The sequence below is a fragment of the Carya illinoinensis genome, chromosome 8 (assembly GCF_018687715.1).
Source record: "Carya illinoinensis cultivar Pawnee chromosome 8, C.illinoinensisPawnee_v1, whole genome shotgun sequence".
Taxonomy (NCBI): domain Eukaryota; kingdom Viridiplantae; phylum Streptophyta; class Magnoliopsida; order Fagales; family Juglandaceae; genus Carya; species Carya illinoinensis.
In genome coordinates this window covers 35515919-35530670 of record NC_056759.1, presented here as the reverse complement: position 1 = coordinate 35530670, position 14752 = coordinate 35515919, and the positions used below count along the sequence as shown (strand labels likewise).

Below are 14752 nucleotides of genomic sequence, written 5' to 3'. Positions count from 1 at the left end.
TATGTGCAAACCTTATCTTCATTAATTTGATTGACTTTCATAACGTGTTCCACCGACCATTTTTAATACCACAGTTTTATCCTAATCTTTTAATCCCTTCGAGAAATTAAAGAGTAGAGAGAGTTTAAAGTTTTGGTTGCGTTTGAGTAGTGTGGTAATCTCAGATATTTTATGAATATTAATAAAAGAGTAATGATAAAATATTAAATAGTATTAAAAATAATGAAAAATAAGTAAAAAATAATAATAAATATTTAGTAATAGAGTTATTCTCGAAATACTATAGTATCCAAATTATCCCGAGACATTAAGCATAAGAATTTTTTATTCTTTAAACAAATTAAGCATAAGAGTTGACAACGGTCATTCGATCACATTATCATTATCATTTATGATGTAACAATATATTTGTTAAAGATTTGTATATTTTAATACTATATTTAGTATCGCTCTTCTTTCTTACAACGTATTAATAAGATGAACAAAAAAGTCACTTACCGAACCTACTCTGTTTTTTAGACTCGACCTGTTTAGGCTTTAAATTAGAAACAGAACTGACCGTATTATAACTGAACCATTCCGCATATAATCTGATATTTGACCGATACCTGATTGTTATATGCGGAGAATAATATGCACCCATAGGAAGTAAAAGTTTTTGGGAATATTTGAATAGACATAAATTCTATATTACAAGAAAAAGGCATCCATTCTGGACCATGTGCTCTTCAATTTGAATTAAGAATCGAATCATATGAAGGAGTAAATTTTTATTGGTCAGTGTCACATCTTATGAAGTGCATGCCACTAATATCTCGAATCTATTAATGTTGGAGAGTAGCATATAATTGGTCAGAATGATGACATCCCACGGGGTGCAGTCGTTGATGGAATAATGCTATTATGTTCTTCCATTTTTTTTTATCCCATTTTGATCGTTAATGTATTTTGACCGCTTATATATTATTCTCAATGTACGAATAATATTATATTGTCAATTTATTATAACATGCCATAATAATATCATTGGTAATGGATCAATCGTGGTTGGCCCTCCTAATTCTTTTAACACCCCCTCCCCCCAACCCCCAACCAGATAATTTTCTGGTTCATCCCCTCATGTGTACATGCACTTGTTTTTGAATTTTGACTTGTTCGATGGGTTTCATTGAATATAGGTAAGTTTGTAATTTTTCCTAGTAGAGCGGGAAAGAAAAAAATGGTTCGGAAATATTGTGATTTCGGGGTTGCTGCCACTGCTTGAGCCTACAGGCAATTTAAGCAAATTAGATCTTATAAAGTGTAGTTAATCCTTTGAAGAATACTATAAATTAGTAGTTTTAGGGAGAATAAATCTATACAGATCATTTGAAAAAGAAAGGCACACATTTGTGACTCAATGAAAAAATTGACGTTTTACAAAAGGGTCCCACATGGGGAATTAACACGTACGGTTATAATTTTTTACAACTTTGTTTTTATAAACTCAAAGTTTTAAAATCAATTGCAACAAACTTTAGGTTATAATTGGTGCTGATCGGTTCTAAATGACTTCTAAAATAACTTTAAGGCTACGTTTGAAAAATATGAATTATTCTCAAATATTCTAAAACTATTTCATTATTATATATTATCATTTGACTATTATTCTAATACTACTATCAAAAAATTTTATTCAAATATTAGTATCCAAAGTGATGCGAGATTATCCTAGCTGGCATGGAAATATGGTCTCAGTCCACGTGTAGCTCTGAAAAAGTCGTTTGCCTTGCGCCAAAAAAGACGAAGTAGCAAGTGGTCCGTCAATCCCTTTATCTTTTCTTTCCAAAGTTCCTTGGGTAGATTTAAAATTGTGCTAAAAATCTTAAAAAATATTTAAATAGTCTAAAAATTTTTTTATAAAAAAAATTTAGATTATTTAAATATTATATATTAAAACGCTTTTAATTTTAGATAAGTTAAAAAATACGTTTAAAGAAATGCATCAATTAAATTAATACTTTTCCTCAAACGTATTTTTTTAAAAAATGTAAAATGTAATTCAAATTTTAAAAAAACTATCGATTGACGAAAATACATATACAACTTTAAGTAATTATAACTTTCAAATTTTTAAGAATATGGTCAAAATCTTTAAAAATTCAAATAATCGTCATTTCTATATCTAAAATCACATTTTTAATTTGTTTCCAAATAAACATAATATGTTTAAAAGTGCTTTAAATATATGATTACCAAATATATGTATTTTTTATTGATTCAACTTTATTTTTATTGTAAAATATTAAACTATATTAATTTATCGATATATAAAATACACTATCTATATTATTTAAATTATAAGATTTAATTTATTAGATTCAGATTTTAAGATATTTTTTATTTAAATCAAATTGTACTAAAGAAATAGTTTGTGCATTATCAACACCAGCTTATTTTCGTGATCCATGTGCAAACTGCTCTAGTGGGTCACATGACACGCTTATTTTTATTATTTTGTCACTCATTTTTCCACCCTACTTTTTTACTGACTGTACGTAAGTGCTTTTTCTTCTTATATCTTTGATCCACCATCTTTGCAGACAGCATCCGTGTCATATTTGAACTATCTCAGTGTCAGTGTCTTACTGCCTCGTTTGTTTACCAAAATTTAAACTGTCTTATTTTATTTTATTATTATAATTTTTTTAAATTTTTATACAAAATATAATAAATAATTCAACTTTTTTAAATTTCAAAATAAAAATTATATTAAAAAATTATATTATAAGAATATTTTATTCAACTTTTAACAAAACATCTCATCTCATCTGAACTGTAAAACCAAACCAAATGTGCCTACCTTCGTTAATTCGATCGGCTTTGATAACATGTACCACCGACGATTTTTAATACAACAGTTTTATCCTAATCATTGTTGGGTTTGTACTGGTTTTAGATCATCGATTAAATAGCTTTTTTGGGTTGGCAGGATCAGTACTAGGTCTGATTATTGGAAAAAACAAAAATAGATGGAAGCTGTATTGATGATTTTGGTTGTGCATTTTTTAATCTATTGAGCATTAACATTTTCATGGACTTTAACATAGTTACAATTATTTTTTTACAAACAGTACAAGTCCCCGTGAATGTCTAATTTTCGAAAGTTTTGGGCAAAAAATAATGCTATTATGTATTTTTATTTTGCGCTCTTATTTTAACCTCTCATTTTAACCTCTCATATATTTTGACCGCTTATATATTATTCTCAATGTACGAATAATATGATATTGTCAATTTATTATACCATGCCATAATGATAATATGATTGGTAATGGATGAATCGTGGTTGGGCATCGAGAAGAATGCACGTAGGTGCTTCTAATTGTGTCCATCTCTATAATTAGGACTCGTCGTGTATTAAATCTGTTGATCCCTTCAGAACCCTCATACTCGTCTCTTTCTCGTCGCTCTCTCTCTCTCTCTCGAACCTCTCAGCTAGCTCTTAGAACGCTCTCTCTCTCTCTGTGACTCAGTCTCTCTCGCTCGCTCTCTGTTTTAGATTGGATGGTGGACTCTTTTTCTACAAGCACCGAACAACACTGGTTGAAGGTAAGGGACAACACTGTGTGATTTTATCTGATTAGGTGGGTTGATTTTATAACATGCTGGGTAGAGTTTGTGTGGTAGATCGTCGATTAAATTTTTTTTTGGGTTAGCAGGATCAGTACTAGGTGTGATTATTGGGAAAAACAAAAGTAGATGTAAGCTGTATTGATCATTTTGGTTCTAATCTGAGTTTTTGTTTCTATTTCTCAAAGAAGTGGGTTGAGAACTCTTCCACACAGTGCTACTATAACATTAACTGTTGATTGGCACCCGACTTTACCCATTTCCGTTAGTGGATCAGCTGATAACTCGGTATGAGTAACATCTACTTTGTAAATGCTTCTCACTTCTGCAAGTCTTTATGCTTGGTCAGTTGGAGCGTTTAATGAAGTTTCTTTGGTTTGAAATTAATTTTACCTGGTCTGCATCCGAACAGCAGGCTATGTTGTATGTATGTTGTGAATGTTTCTTGTTTGATTATAATCTGATAAGTTTTCATAGATGTTCTACTCTGAGAATTGGAATGATGATGGATGCTGTTATGTACACTGGTGGCTTAGTCTTTAGAAAAGAGTACTAGATTATTACGTGGATCATCGGTCAAAACTACCATGTTAGAACAGGAGAGGAAAAGGTTGTCGGAGAGCGAGAGAATTTTAGCGTACTCATGCTGCTCCTGACCCTTGTTAACTAATTTATATCATAATCCATTATCATCGTCTCATCTTAATGTCTTGTGGGTATTGTTTTTTTAAATAATATCAATTAGTTTGGCTTCTCAGATATCTGCATCTAATCAAGTAGGGCGGAAAAAAGAGTGACCAAATGATAAAAATAAGGGTCATGAGACCCATCAAAATAGTGATAAAGGTTTGCACATGGATCATGACCAATATGAAATCTTGTAAGTAGTTTCTAGATCCGCACACGATATATCTCTTTAGAATTCATTGTAGAGTTTGGAAGAAGAACTCTAAAGAATTACAAAAATTAATACTATCATAAAAACGTAGAGCCATACTAAATACAATATATATTAAAGTATGCAATTATATATTAACAAGTGTGTTATTACTCCAGAAAGCTAGGATTGGGGTTGACTTCAAAATAATATAATTATTTTCTTTAGAACTCTTTGTACTCCGACCATAGCGGTTGACTTCAATGGATTGGGGTTACATGAATTCCTTATATCCATTGATCAAACCTAGAACTAGTCACCAATCTTTGTATTAGGCTTTTGCCTTCTCTTGATAATATAATTATTTTACTTATAAAAAAAAAAAAAAAAAAGCAAGCTAGGATTGATGATTATGTTTATGAGTTTCTTTCTAAGTTTCTAACAGCTTTCCTAACGGTCATCTAGAGTGCAAAAAGGCTTGAAATAAATCATACGACCCATGAAACTATGTTTTTAAGTGCGTTGATTTTTCCCTCGAGCCAACAGTAAAGTTGAGTTAATTTATGATTGGACATTTGAGGTCAAAGTGATGGATTCTTAAAATATAGTCCTCTAAAAAAATCAGCCAAAAAATACGATATATTTGCTTCATAAAAGTAAAAGGTAAAAAAATACAGTGAGACAAACGAATAACAATTTTGTATATATATACACACACGTTATATATTTATATATGAGAAATTATAGAAAAAATTAGAACTCTTTTTTAGATATTAAAAAAATTAAAATAAAATAAGTGATATGTGTGGTGTATGTGAATAATGAGTAGCAAAACTTTGTGTAAGAAGGAAAATCATCCCTACAGACCACACACTACACTTATTTTTATTTTTCTAAATTTTTTTATTTTTTATTTTTAGTTTTATTTTTTATAAACTAAGTGATTTTTTCTACTCATCATCCATACATCACACATTTGATAAGAGAAAAAAATGAAAAAAAAAATTATGTACAGTGTGTGATGTGAAGATGATGAGTAGAATTTTCTTTATCAAATAGCATGACATCCACAAGGACCACAATGATGCCAACGATGGACACCAACGACTTGTGATAGTGAAAAATCAAATCAAAACTCATTTTGGTCTAGTTTAAATAATGAGTTGAGATGAAATTTGAATAAAATATTATTTGAATATTATTTATTAATATTATTTTTATTTTAAAATTTAAAAAGTTGAATTGTATATTGTATTTTGTTTAAAAGTTTAAAAAAATTATAACGATTAAATAAAATAAGTTAATATAGTTTCGCTGTCTAAAAAGACCTTAATTTGGTGGGTCGTTATCATTTCTCGTCTTTGATGCTTCCTTTTGAGCTGTATTTTTTTCTTTATTTATTGGTTGTAAAGGTTTGATTTTTCCACCATTATCTGTCAGTTATATTTCCAATTTGGTTTTCAAAATTTATTGTAGTGAAGACTTTTATAATCTTACCAGCTCCTAATGTGTACACAAATTTGAATTCTCAGCACACAATGTACTACCTGGAGGATCTGTCCCTGATTTTGGGTGACCACATCATTTCTTTATTCTTCCTGAAGGTGTATTGCTTGCTACAAATATTCACTCATCATCTTGTGGAATGAAAGCCTTGCCCCTACTTAGGCTGTTTCTATTGGACTCAGGCATTTTCCTTTGAAGTACTCTCACTGCCAAAATCCGATCTATCTTGATTTTCCCATTCTCTCTTCTCTTCATCTTTGCTTTTCTTATCTCTCATTCGTACAATAGTTTTTTGGTTGCTTTTCTACTTGCACAAAAATCCAAAAACCATTGGAACAAGAATGGAGATCATTATTTCAATTGCAGCGAAAATAGCAGAGTACACTGTTGCACCTATTGGACAGTGGCTATGCTATTCATTTCACTACAACAGCAACATAGAGAATCTGAAGAAACAGGAAGAGAAGCTACAACATGCTCAAGAAAGGGTGAATCAATCCGTTAATGATGCTTTAAGAAAGGGTGAGAAAATTTATTCTGATGTTAACAAGTGGTTGAAAGAGGTTTGTGAAATTACAACATTGGCCACTAGGATACTTCGCAAACATGAAGAAGAAGCAAAGACGAGGAGCTCTCATGCGACATGCCTGAACTTGAAGCAACGACATCAATTGAGCCAAGAAGTAAATAAGATAACTAGAAATATAGTTAAACATCTTGAAAGTGGAAACTTCAATGGAGTTTCTTATCTTCCTGCCTCACAAGACCATATTGTGACTACAAGAGACAAGAATTACGTGACCTTAGAGTCGAGAAAGTCAGTTGCGAACGAAATTATGGAGGCACTGAGAGATGCTAATGTAAAAAAGATTGGTGTGTGGGGGATGCCTGGAGTTGGAAAGAGTACATTGATGAAAGAAATTGTGAGGCGAGCAAAGGAAGAGAAGCTCTTCAATGGGGTTATTCTGGTGGTTGTAAAGGAGAGACCAGAGCTTAGTCGAATTCGAGGAGAAATTGCGGTCATGCGACATCAAGTTCAGCTTTTTCGTCAACAAACTGAAATCAGAAGTGCAGATCTACAACAAGAGAGTTCAACAAAAGATGCGACGAAGTTACCTGTTACTCTGGATTATCAGCTTCATTGTCAACAAACTGAAATCAGAAGAGCAGATCTACAACAAGAGAGTTCAACAAAAGACACGACGAAGTTACTTGTTATCCTAGATGATATATGGGAGCAACTTGAATTGGAAGACATAGGAATTCCTTCTGAAGGATGCAAAGTAGTATTGACATCGAGAAATCGAGATGTATTAGTTCGTGAGATGGGCACCAAAAAGAATTTTGAACTCAAGAGTTTAGTAGAAGTAGAGGCGTGGAAGTTATTTATAAACACGGCGGGTGATTCCTTCAAGGATCCTGCTGTGTCAGAAGTAGCAATTAGGGTAGCTAAAGAGTGTGCAGGTCTTCCCATTGCACTTACAGCAGTTTCTAAGGCATTGAAAGGTAAGAGCTTGACTATATGGAAGGATGCGGAGTTGCGACTAAAAAGACCCCCTCCTGCAGACACCCCCCCAGAAATACTGTCACCCGCATTTTCTTGCATAAAGCTGAGTTATGATCAGCTTGCTACAGAGGAGCAAAAATCCATCTTTTTGCTTTGTGCTCTACTAGGCCACTATATTCTCTACGAGGACTTGTTGAAATATGGTTTCGGTTTGGGTTTATTCGAAGGCATTGTCACATTGGAAGAAGCAAGACACAGACTAAATAGTTTACTTAGTACTCTACAAGACTCTTGTTTGCTACTTGAAAGTTCGGATAGCACCAGGGAATTTTCCATGCATGATGTTGTACGTTATGTCGCTACAATGATTGGATCAAAGGATGGTAAGATGTTTGTCATGAGAGACAATGGTGGACTAAAAGCATGGCCGGATGAAGATTCACTCAAAAGATATGAGGCATTCTCTGTTCTTGGTGGAGAAATCGAGAAAGGTCATTCTTTGGAAATCCCGGATACATTGTTCCAAGGTATGGACAAGCTCAAAGTTTTAGATTTGAGGAAAATGCAACTTTTATCACTTCCTTCGTCTCTTCTTCTCCTTAGAAACCTACAAACATTATGTCTGGATCAATGTAGTATGTTGGAAGACATATCTGGTATTGGAGAACTCAAGAATTTAGTTGTTCTTAGTCTTCTTGACTCTAATATTTAAAAATTGCCAAGAGAAATAGGGTCATTGGTTCATTTGCGGTTGTTAGACTTGAGTAATTGTTCTAACCTTAAAATGATTCCTCCAAATGTCATATCAAGCTTGGTCAAATTAGAAGAGTTGTATATGGGAAACAGCTTTGTTCAATGGGAGTCTGAAGGTCTCATTGATGAAAGAAAAAATGCCAACCTTGCTGAGTTAAAGGATTTGTCACTTCTGAACACTTTAGAGATACAAATTCCAGACGTCAGCAAACTACCGAAAGACTTCAATATTAAAAAGTTGGAGAGATACAAGATATGCATAGGAGATGTTTGGCACTGGATTGATGGTGCTCAATCCTCAAGAACAGTCAAGCTGAAGTCAAGCTTTCAGTTGGAGTTAAGTTGGATCAAAATGCTATTGAAGAGTGTGGAAGTTTTTCATTTAGATGAGTTGAATGGTGTTAAGAGTGTTATACCTAGACTAAATGTAGAAGGTTTTCAACAATTGAAGCATCTCCAGATCCAAAATAATGGAGAGATTAAGCATATTCATAACCTGAGGACACCAATTAGTTTGGAAGAAATATGTCATGAAAAACTTCCCTCGGAATCCTTTAAACACTTGAGAGTTCTGAAGGTGGAAAATTGTGAGAAATTAAGATTCGTCTTCTCATCATCCATAGCAAGTGGCCTTTCACTACTTGAAGAATTGCAAGTATGTGGGTGTGACAACATGGGTGCGATAATTGTGGAAGAAGAAGAAGATGTAATAGAATATGGAGATCATATGATATTGGTCAATCGACTGCAAACCTTGATACCGAAGGACCTTCCAAAGCTCGTAAGCTTCTTAAGCACAAAAAGTTCAATCATGACTGATTGCGGAGAAATCATTAAGGAGGGTAACCGGGATGTTCACATGCCACTTCTACACCATCAGGTATATCAGATAGTACTTACCCACAAAAGATATCACACACTGACACGAGTCCATATAAATGTGTCGACAAAGCATATATTCCGTATCAATCATATACATTCCCAACGCCAGTGGCCTGCGGACCAATAGGCATCCCTTGCCGCCAAATTATAATTGCATGCCTCTATTGAGGTTTTGGTTGAAGACACCTTTGTCTTGGGTCATAAAAGTTAGATTTGAAAAAATAAGATCATGGGACTTTTCTAAAAGGATTTTGAAATAAAAAAAAGCTCATTGCGTAAGCATAAATATGAAATTTGGCATATTTTTGTTAAGTGTTATGTAGCATGGCAAATAATATTTTCAAAGGGACCATTGTTCCCAAATTTGTGCCATTTTACACTCTTTCCCCCATTTTAATTATTCATATTTTCAAAGTCGAAGCATATGTGGAAATATTTGGAGTTTTTAATTGATACAAATAATTTAATTATACAGGCTGCCTTCCCTTGCTTGAAAAGAATGTCTATGGTGGATTGTGGGGTGGAGGAAATTGTTGCAGGTGGAGGAGGAGAGCCAGAAGCAAGGACGTTGGTGTTCCCTCAAGTAACTAATTTGAATCTTATAAATTTAAAGAGATTCAAGTGGTTTTACAAAGAAGTGTATGCTTCAAAATGGCCCATGTTGAAAAATATGTGGATTGAAGGATGCGAGAAAGTGGAGATATTTGCTTCAAGACTTGTGAGCTTTCAAGAAACAGTTGAAGAGTGGCGGTCTGAGATGTCCATTCAACAACCCCTTTTCTTGGTGGATGATGATGAGGTAAAGAGACTAATATTTCCACATTTGCATCCCAATATTATAAAATCATTTTGATCCCTCCTTAAGTTGATAAATTTAATTAACTAGTCTTTACGAACAATAAATTTAATTACAATATTAATCATTATTAAAGAATACTCAAATTTGTTTATTTTTTATAAATTAAATGAATAAATATCAATAAATTACTTACATGTTTTTTAATGCATTTATAAAAGTGCATTATTTTTTTATAAGAAGAATGAACTTCAGTAAAAATGAAAGAACACATTACAGCCCTTGTTTGTCTAACCAGACAATAGACTTCACTCAATCGAGAATGGACCCTTCCCATACAACCAAATACTAGATGGCTTTCTCTTGTCTCCCTTCCTACGATGGAAATCAGAACCCAAGGCAAGAGCATTGTGAGCAGCTATGATAGGCTACACTTCCTTGGCCTCAAAGAGTTTTTGGTTTTTGCTATACGAAAAGCCCCATGCCATAAGAAAATTTTTTTCCACAACTGTAGAACTGCATTTAAGTCCGCTTCCAACATAGACTATAACTCATGACTTTCCCAACATTGTTGCAACCTGGGACACTTACAGAGGGCATGAACCACATCTTCTGCTGATGTGAGGCAAAAACTGCATATGTCATCTGTAATCACAGCCTCATGCAGTTTCTGCCTCACATGTCTTTGCTTCAAGTTGACCTTTGTAGGTAAGCCATTCTTGCAAGCACGCCAACTAAAAACCTTGACCTTGCTAGGAATGTTGAGTCTCCATATTTCTCTCCATAAATTCTTTTGAGCTATTGTAGCTGAAGACTCAGTATGTCCGGCATCATATTCCACACCTCCGAAGAATTTATAAGCACTATTGACAGTATAGTCTCCACTCTTTGTATCAACAGCATGTATACACTCCAAACCTGTCTTAGTTTTCGGGTGGGTTTTTCCAAAGAAATTTTCAGCTAACAGAGATAAGAATGCTTGACCACTCCATAACTTGGGTTGTGTTTGCCTGAATACCGATCAAATCATCAAGAAACAGTGTGGAAAAAAGAGTTCGCTTCATGTAAAAATTAACTGAATGGCCATCATTGAAAACGATGCGGGTGGATGGATTGGATGTAAAAAAGTTGATATATTTGCTTCATAATATATAAGCTTTCAAGAGGCACTTGAAAAAAGTCAACAGAGCAAGATCTCAAGTGACCAACCCCTTTTCTTGGTTGATCAAGATAAGGTAATTATAGCCTCTCAACAAGTCCTTTAAGATGTTCACATTTGAGTAGTAGATGTAATAGCCTCTCAACTAGAATAATGTCTTTTTGTGGATGAAAAACTCGAGAAGTGATTATAAACTTCTAAATCTTTGCCATTTTAACTCGGTATGTTATATTGATTTATGTAAAGTTATGATGCATGCTTAGATTCATCATTATTTTGACACCTATTGGATGAATCCTACTCCTACAGGTCGCATTCTCTAGTTTGGATTTATTGAGTTTCTGTTTGGCATTTTATTTTGGATTGCAACACTTCAGTTTCTTGTTAATTTGGATGTCATGGCTAAAAGAGATCAAAATTAATCAAATAGATGCTTTGGTGGATGAGAATATATAATATGTTAACACATTAATTGGGTTGAATTCACAGATAGCATTCCCAAGCTTGGAGACGTTAACAATTTCACATATGGATAACTTGATAACCATATGGCACGACCAAGTCACAGCAGATTCCTTTTGCAATATTCAATTACTTGAGGTTACATTTTGTGAGAGCTTGAAAAGTTTATTTCCAGCAGTCTTGGTGGCTACAAGTCTCACGCAATTGAAGATTCTTAAGATATGCAATTGTGGGATTGAGGAGATTGTCGCAAGAGGAGGAGATCAAGAAGAAACACCAAGGTTTGTGTTCCCTCGTATGAGTATACTACATCTTGATGGGCTGGAAAAACTCAAGTGGTTTTATCCAGGAGTGCACACTTCAGAATGGCCATTATTGAAAGTGATATGGGTGGGTGGATGTCAAAAAATTGAGATATTTGCTTCAGAATACATGAGCTTTCAAGAGGCACTTGAAGAAAGTCGACAAAGCAATATCTCAAGTCACCAACCCCTTTTCTTGGTTGATCAAGATCAGGTAATAGCCTCAACTAGTCATGTTATATATATATATACATATATATATTGATTTATGTGAAGTAATGATGCATGCTTAGATTTGTCACTTTTTTTACTCTTATTGGATGAATTCTACTCCAACAGGTCGCATTCCCTAGTTTGGAAATACTGATAATCACCCACATGGATGACATGAAAGTTATATGGAATACCCAATTTGTAGAAGGTTCCTTTTGCAAACTTCAGAACATGGGTGTTGAATATTGTGCAAATCTTAATAGCATCTTTCCATTTCATATGTTTAAAGTCTTTCAGAGTCTAGAGTTGCTGAATGTAGTCCATTGCAGTTCTCTAAAACAAGTGTTTGACCTACAAGGGCCAAGTTTTCAAGAAACAAATGTTATAACAGTCACACAATTGAAGCACTTATATTTGGATCATCTGCCAAAGTTGAAGCACATATCGAATAAGGTTCCTCGTGATATTTTGAGCTTTCAAAATCTACGTCGTGTACTTGCCATCGGATGCGAGAGCATGGAATGTCTCTTTCCAGCTTCCATGGCCAGAACTCTCACGGAATTGGAATCTCTTATGGTAGTGGGTTGCGGGGTTGAGGTCATTGTTGATATGGAAGAAGCAGAAGGGAGACTTGTGTTCCCTAAACTAACTTTTCTGGCACTCGAGGCATTGCGAAAACTCAAGTGGATTTCCCCCGGGGCTCATAATTTAGAATTGCCAGTGTTGAAAGAATTGAGGGCGTGGGGATGTGACCAAGTTAGCATATTTGCTTCTAAATTCTCAAGATTTCAAGAAACAAGTCAACAATGTCTACTTGAGAGTTCCATTCAACATCCTCTTTTCTTGGTTGAAGAGGTAAGATGCCAATCAATTAACTCTTTGAAATAGCATGAGTCATATTGTATTCTTCCCTCTTTCGAGAAAAATAGTTCTGTAATACACAGATCTTGAGAAAAATAAATGCTAACTTTGATTGATCTTTTACAGGATACATTTCCAAAATTGGAGGTCTTGAGATCGGATCTTCATGACATGACCACATGGCATGACCAGTTGTTTATAGAGTCCTTCTGCAATTTAAAAGTTCTAGAGGTGCAATGCAACCATGATACATCAGCTATTTTTCCATCCAATTTACTAAAAAGTTTACAGAATCTAGAGGAACTTGTTGTGAGCTGTAATGATTGGCATGAAATATTCCCGTTTGAAGAATTTATTGGGCCAGGAAATCATGCCATGTTACTCCCACAACTAAAAGAGCTTAGGGTGTCTAAAGCACGAATGCTGACACATTTGTGGAAAGAAGACATCCAGGAATCTCTAGTTTTTCATAAAGTACTGGAAATTCTAGCAGTGTCAGAATGTCACAAGTTGAAAAGTTTAGTGCCATCCTCGGTATGTTTCCACAATTTGACAGATCTTGAGATATTGAGTTGTAATGGATTGATCAATTTAATAACATACCCAACAGCCAAAAGCCTGGTGCAGCTCAGGAAAATGAGTGTAAGCTCATGCAAAGGAATAACAGAAATTGTGGCGAAGGGGGATGATCAAGCCAAAGTGGTGATTACATTCAGCAAATTAACTTGCTTAAAATTTGATTGCTTACCAACTTCACAAGCTTTTGCTCGGGAAGTTATTCTATTATGTTCCCGTATTTGGAAGAAGTATTTGTAGGAGAATGCCCTGTGATGAAAACTTTCAGTCACGGAGTCCTAAGCACACCAAAGCTAAAAGGTGTCCAAGCAACAACAAGAGGAGAGAAATCACATACCGACTGGTAGAATAACCTAAATAACACCATACATTCGCTTTGGAAGAACAAACAAGTTTGATTGCCAGCAGTCTATTCAAAGAAAGGCAAGTATATTATTTTACATGTTTCATATTTTCAGCACCACTAATTTGATTTCTAATTCATAATCCTCCCAAAACATGCCATGGTAAAAATATTGTAATATTCTGAATTTGGACACTTTTAGTAAAGAGAATTGCTACTCTTTTAGATGGAGGATCCCGATGAGGAAATCGAAAGGGTTTTATTTATTTTTATTTAGTAATTAAAGAAATATTTTTAATAATGTTGTGAATTTTATTAAAAAAAATATTTAAAAGTAATACATGAAAAAAAAAACAAAAAAAAATAAAGAGAAATTTTGCTATGTCAAGAACCCGATTGGAATCCCATGTGTGGCTCTAGAGCCACTCTAGTAAATTAAGTAGCAATCATAAATTTGTATCTTTTTTTCACATTTTGAGGAAATCAACGAAATTAATAATTACACGTAGGATTTGGAATTTGGATACTTGGGGCACGGGATCCGGTGCACCTATCAGTCCTCTAATCTTTTGGCTCACTGGAACACCTTTTCTCTGAGGAAAATGCCTGGGCCATCGATATATTTTTGATAATTCATTTTTTTTTTTAATTTAGTGACTAAGAAAATATTTTTTAATGATATTATGCATTTTTTTAAAAGATATTTAAGAATATATATAATAAAAACACCAAATGGCCTTATCAAGGAGAATGTCTCGGGCTACATCCTCAGTGAGTGTAGAAATGCCAATTTTTATAAATAGATATTATTTAAACAATTAATTATTCTTGAAGATTAAAAATATATAATTTTTGACTTTCTTATTTTTTATTTTTATTGCAGAAAGGTTCCTGCATGAATAT

At 33.8% G+C, this 14752-nt stretch overlaps 1 pseudogene; it reads left to right on the top strand.

Moving 5' to 3' along the window:
- The first annotated feature begins 3393 nt into the window (after positions 1–3393).
- LOC122317855 lies at positions 3394–14119 on the top strand (annotated as a pseudogene).
- The last annotated feature ends 633 nt before the right edge of the window (positions 14120–14752 follow it).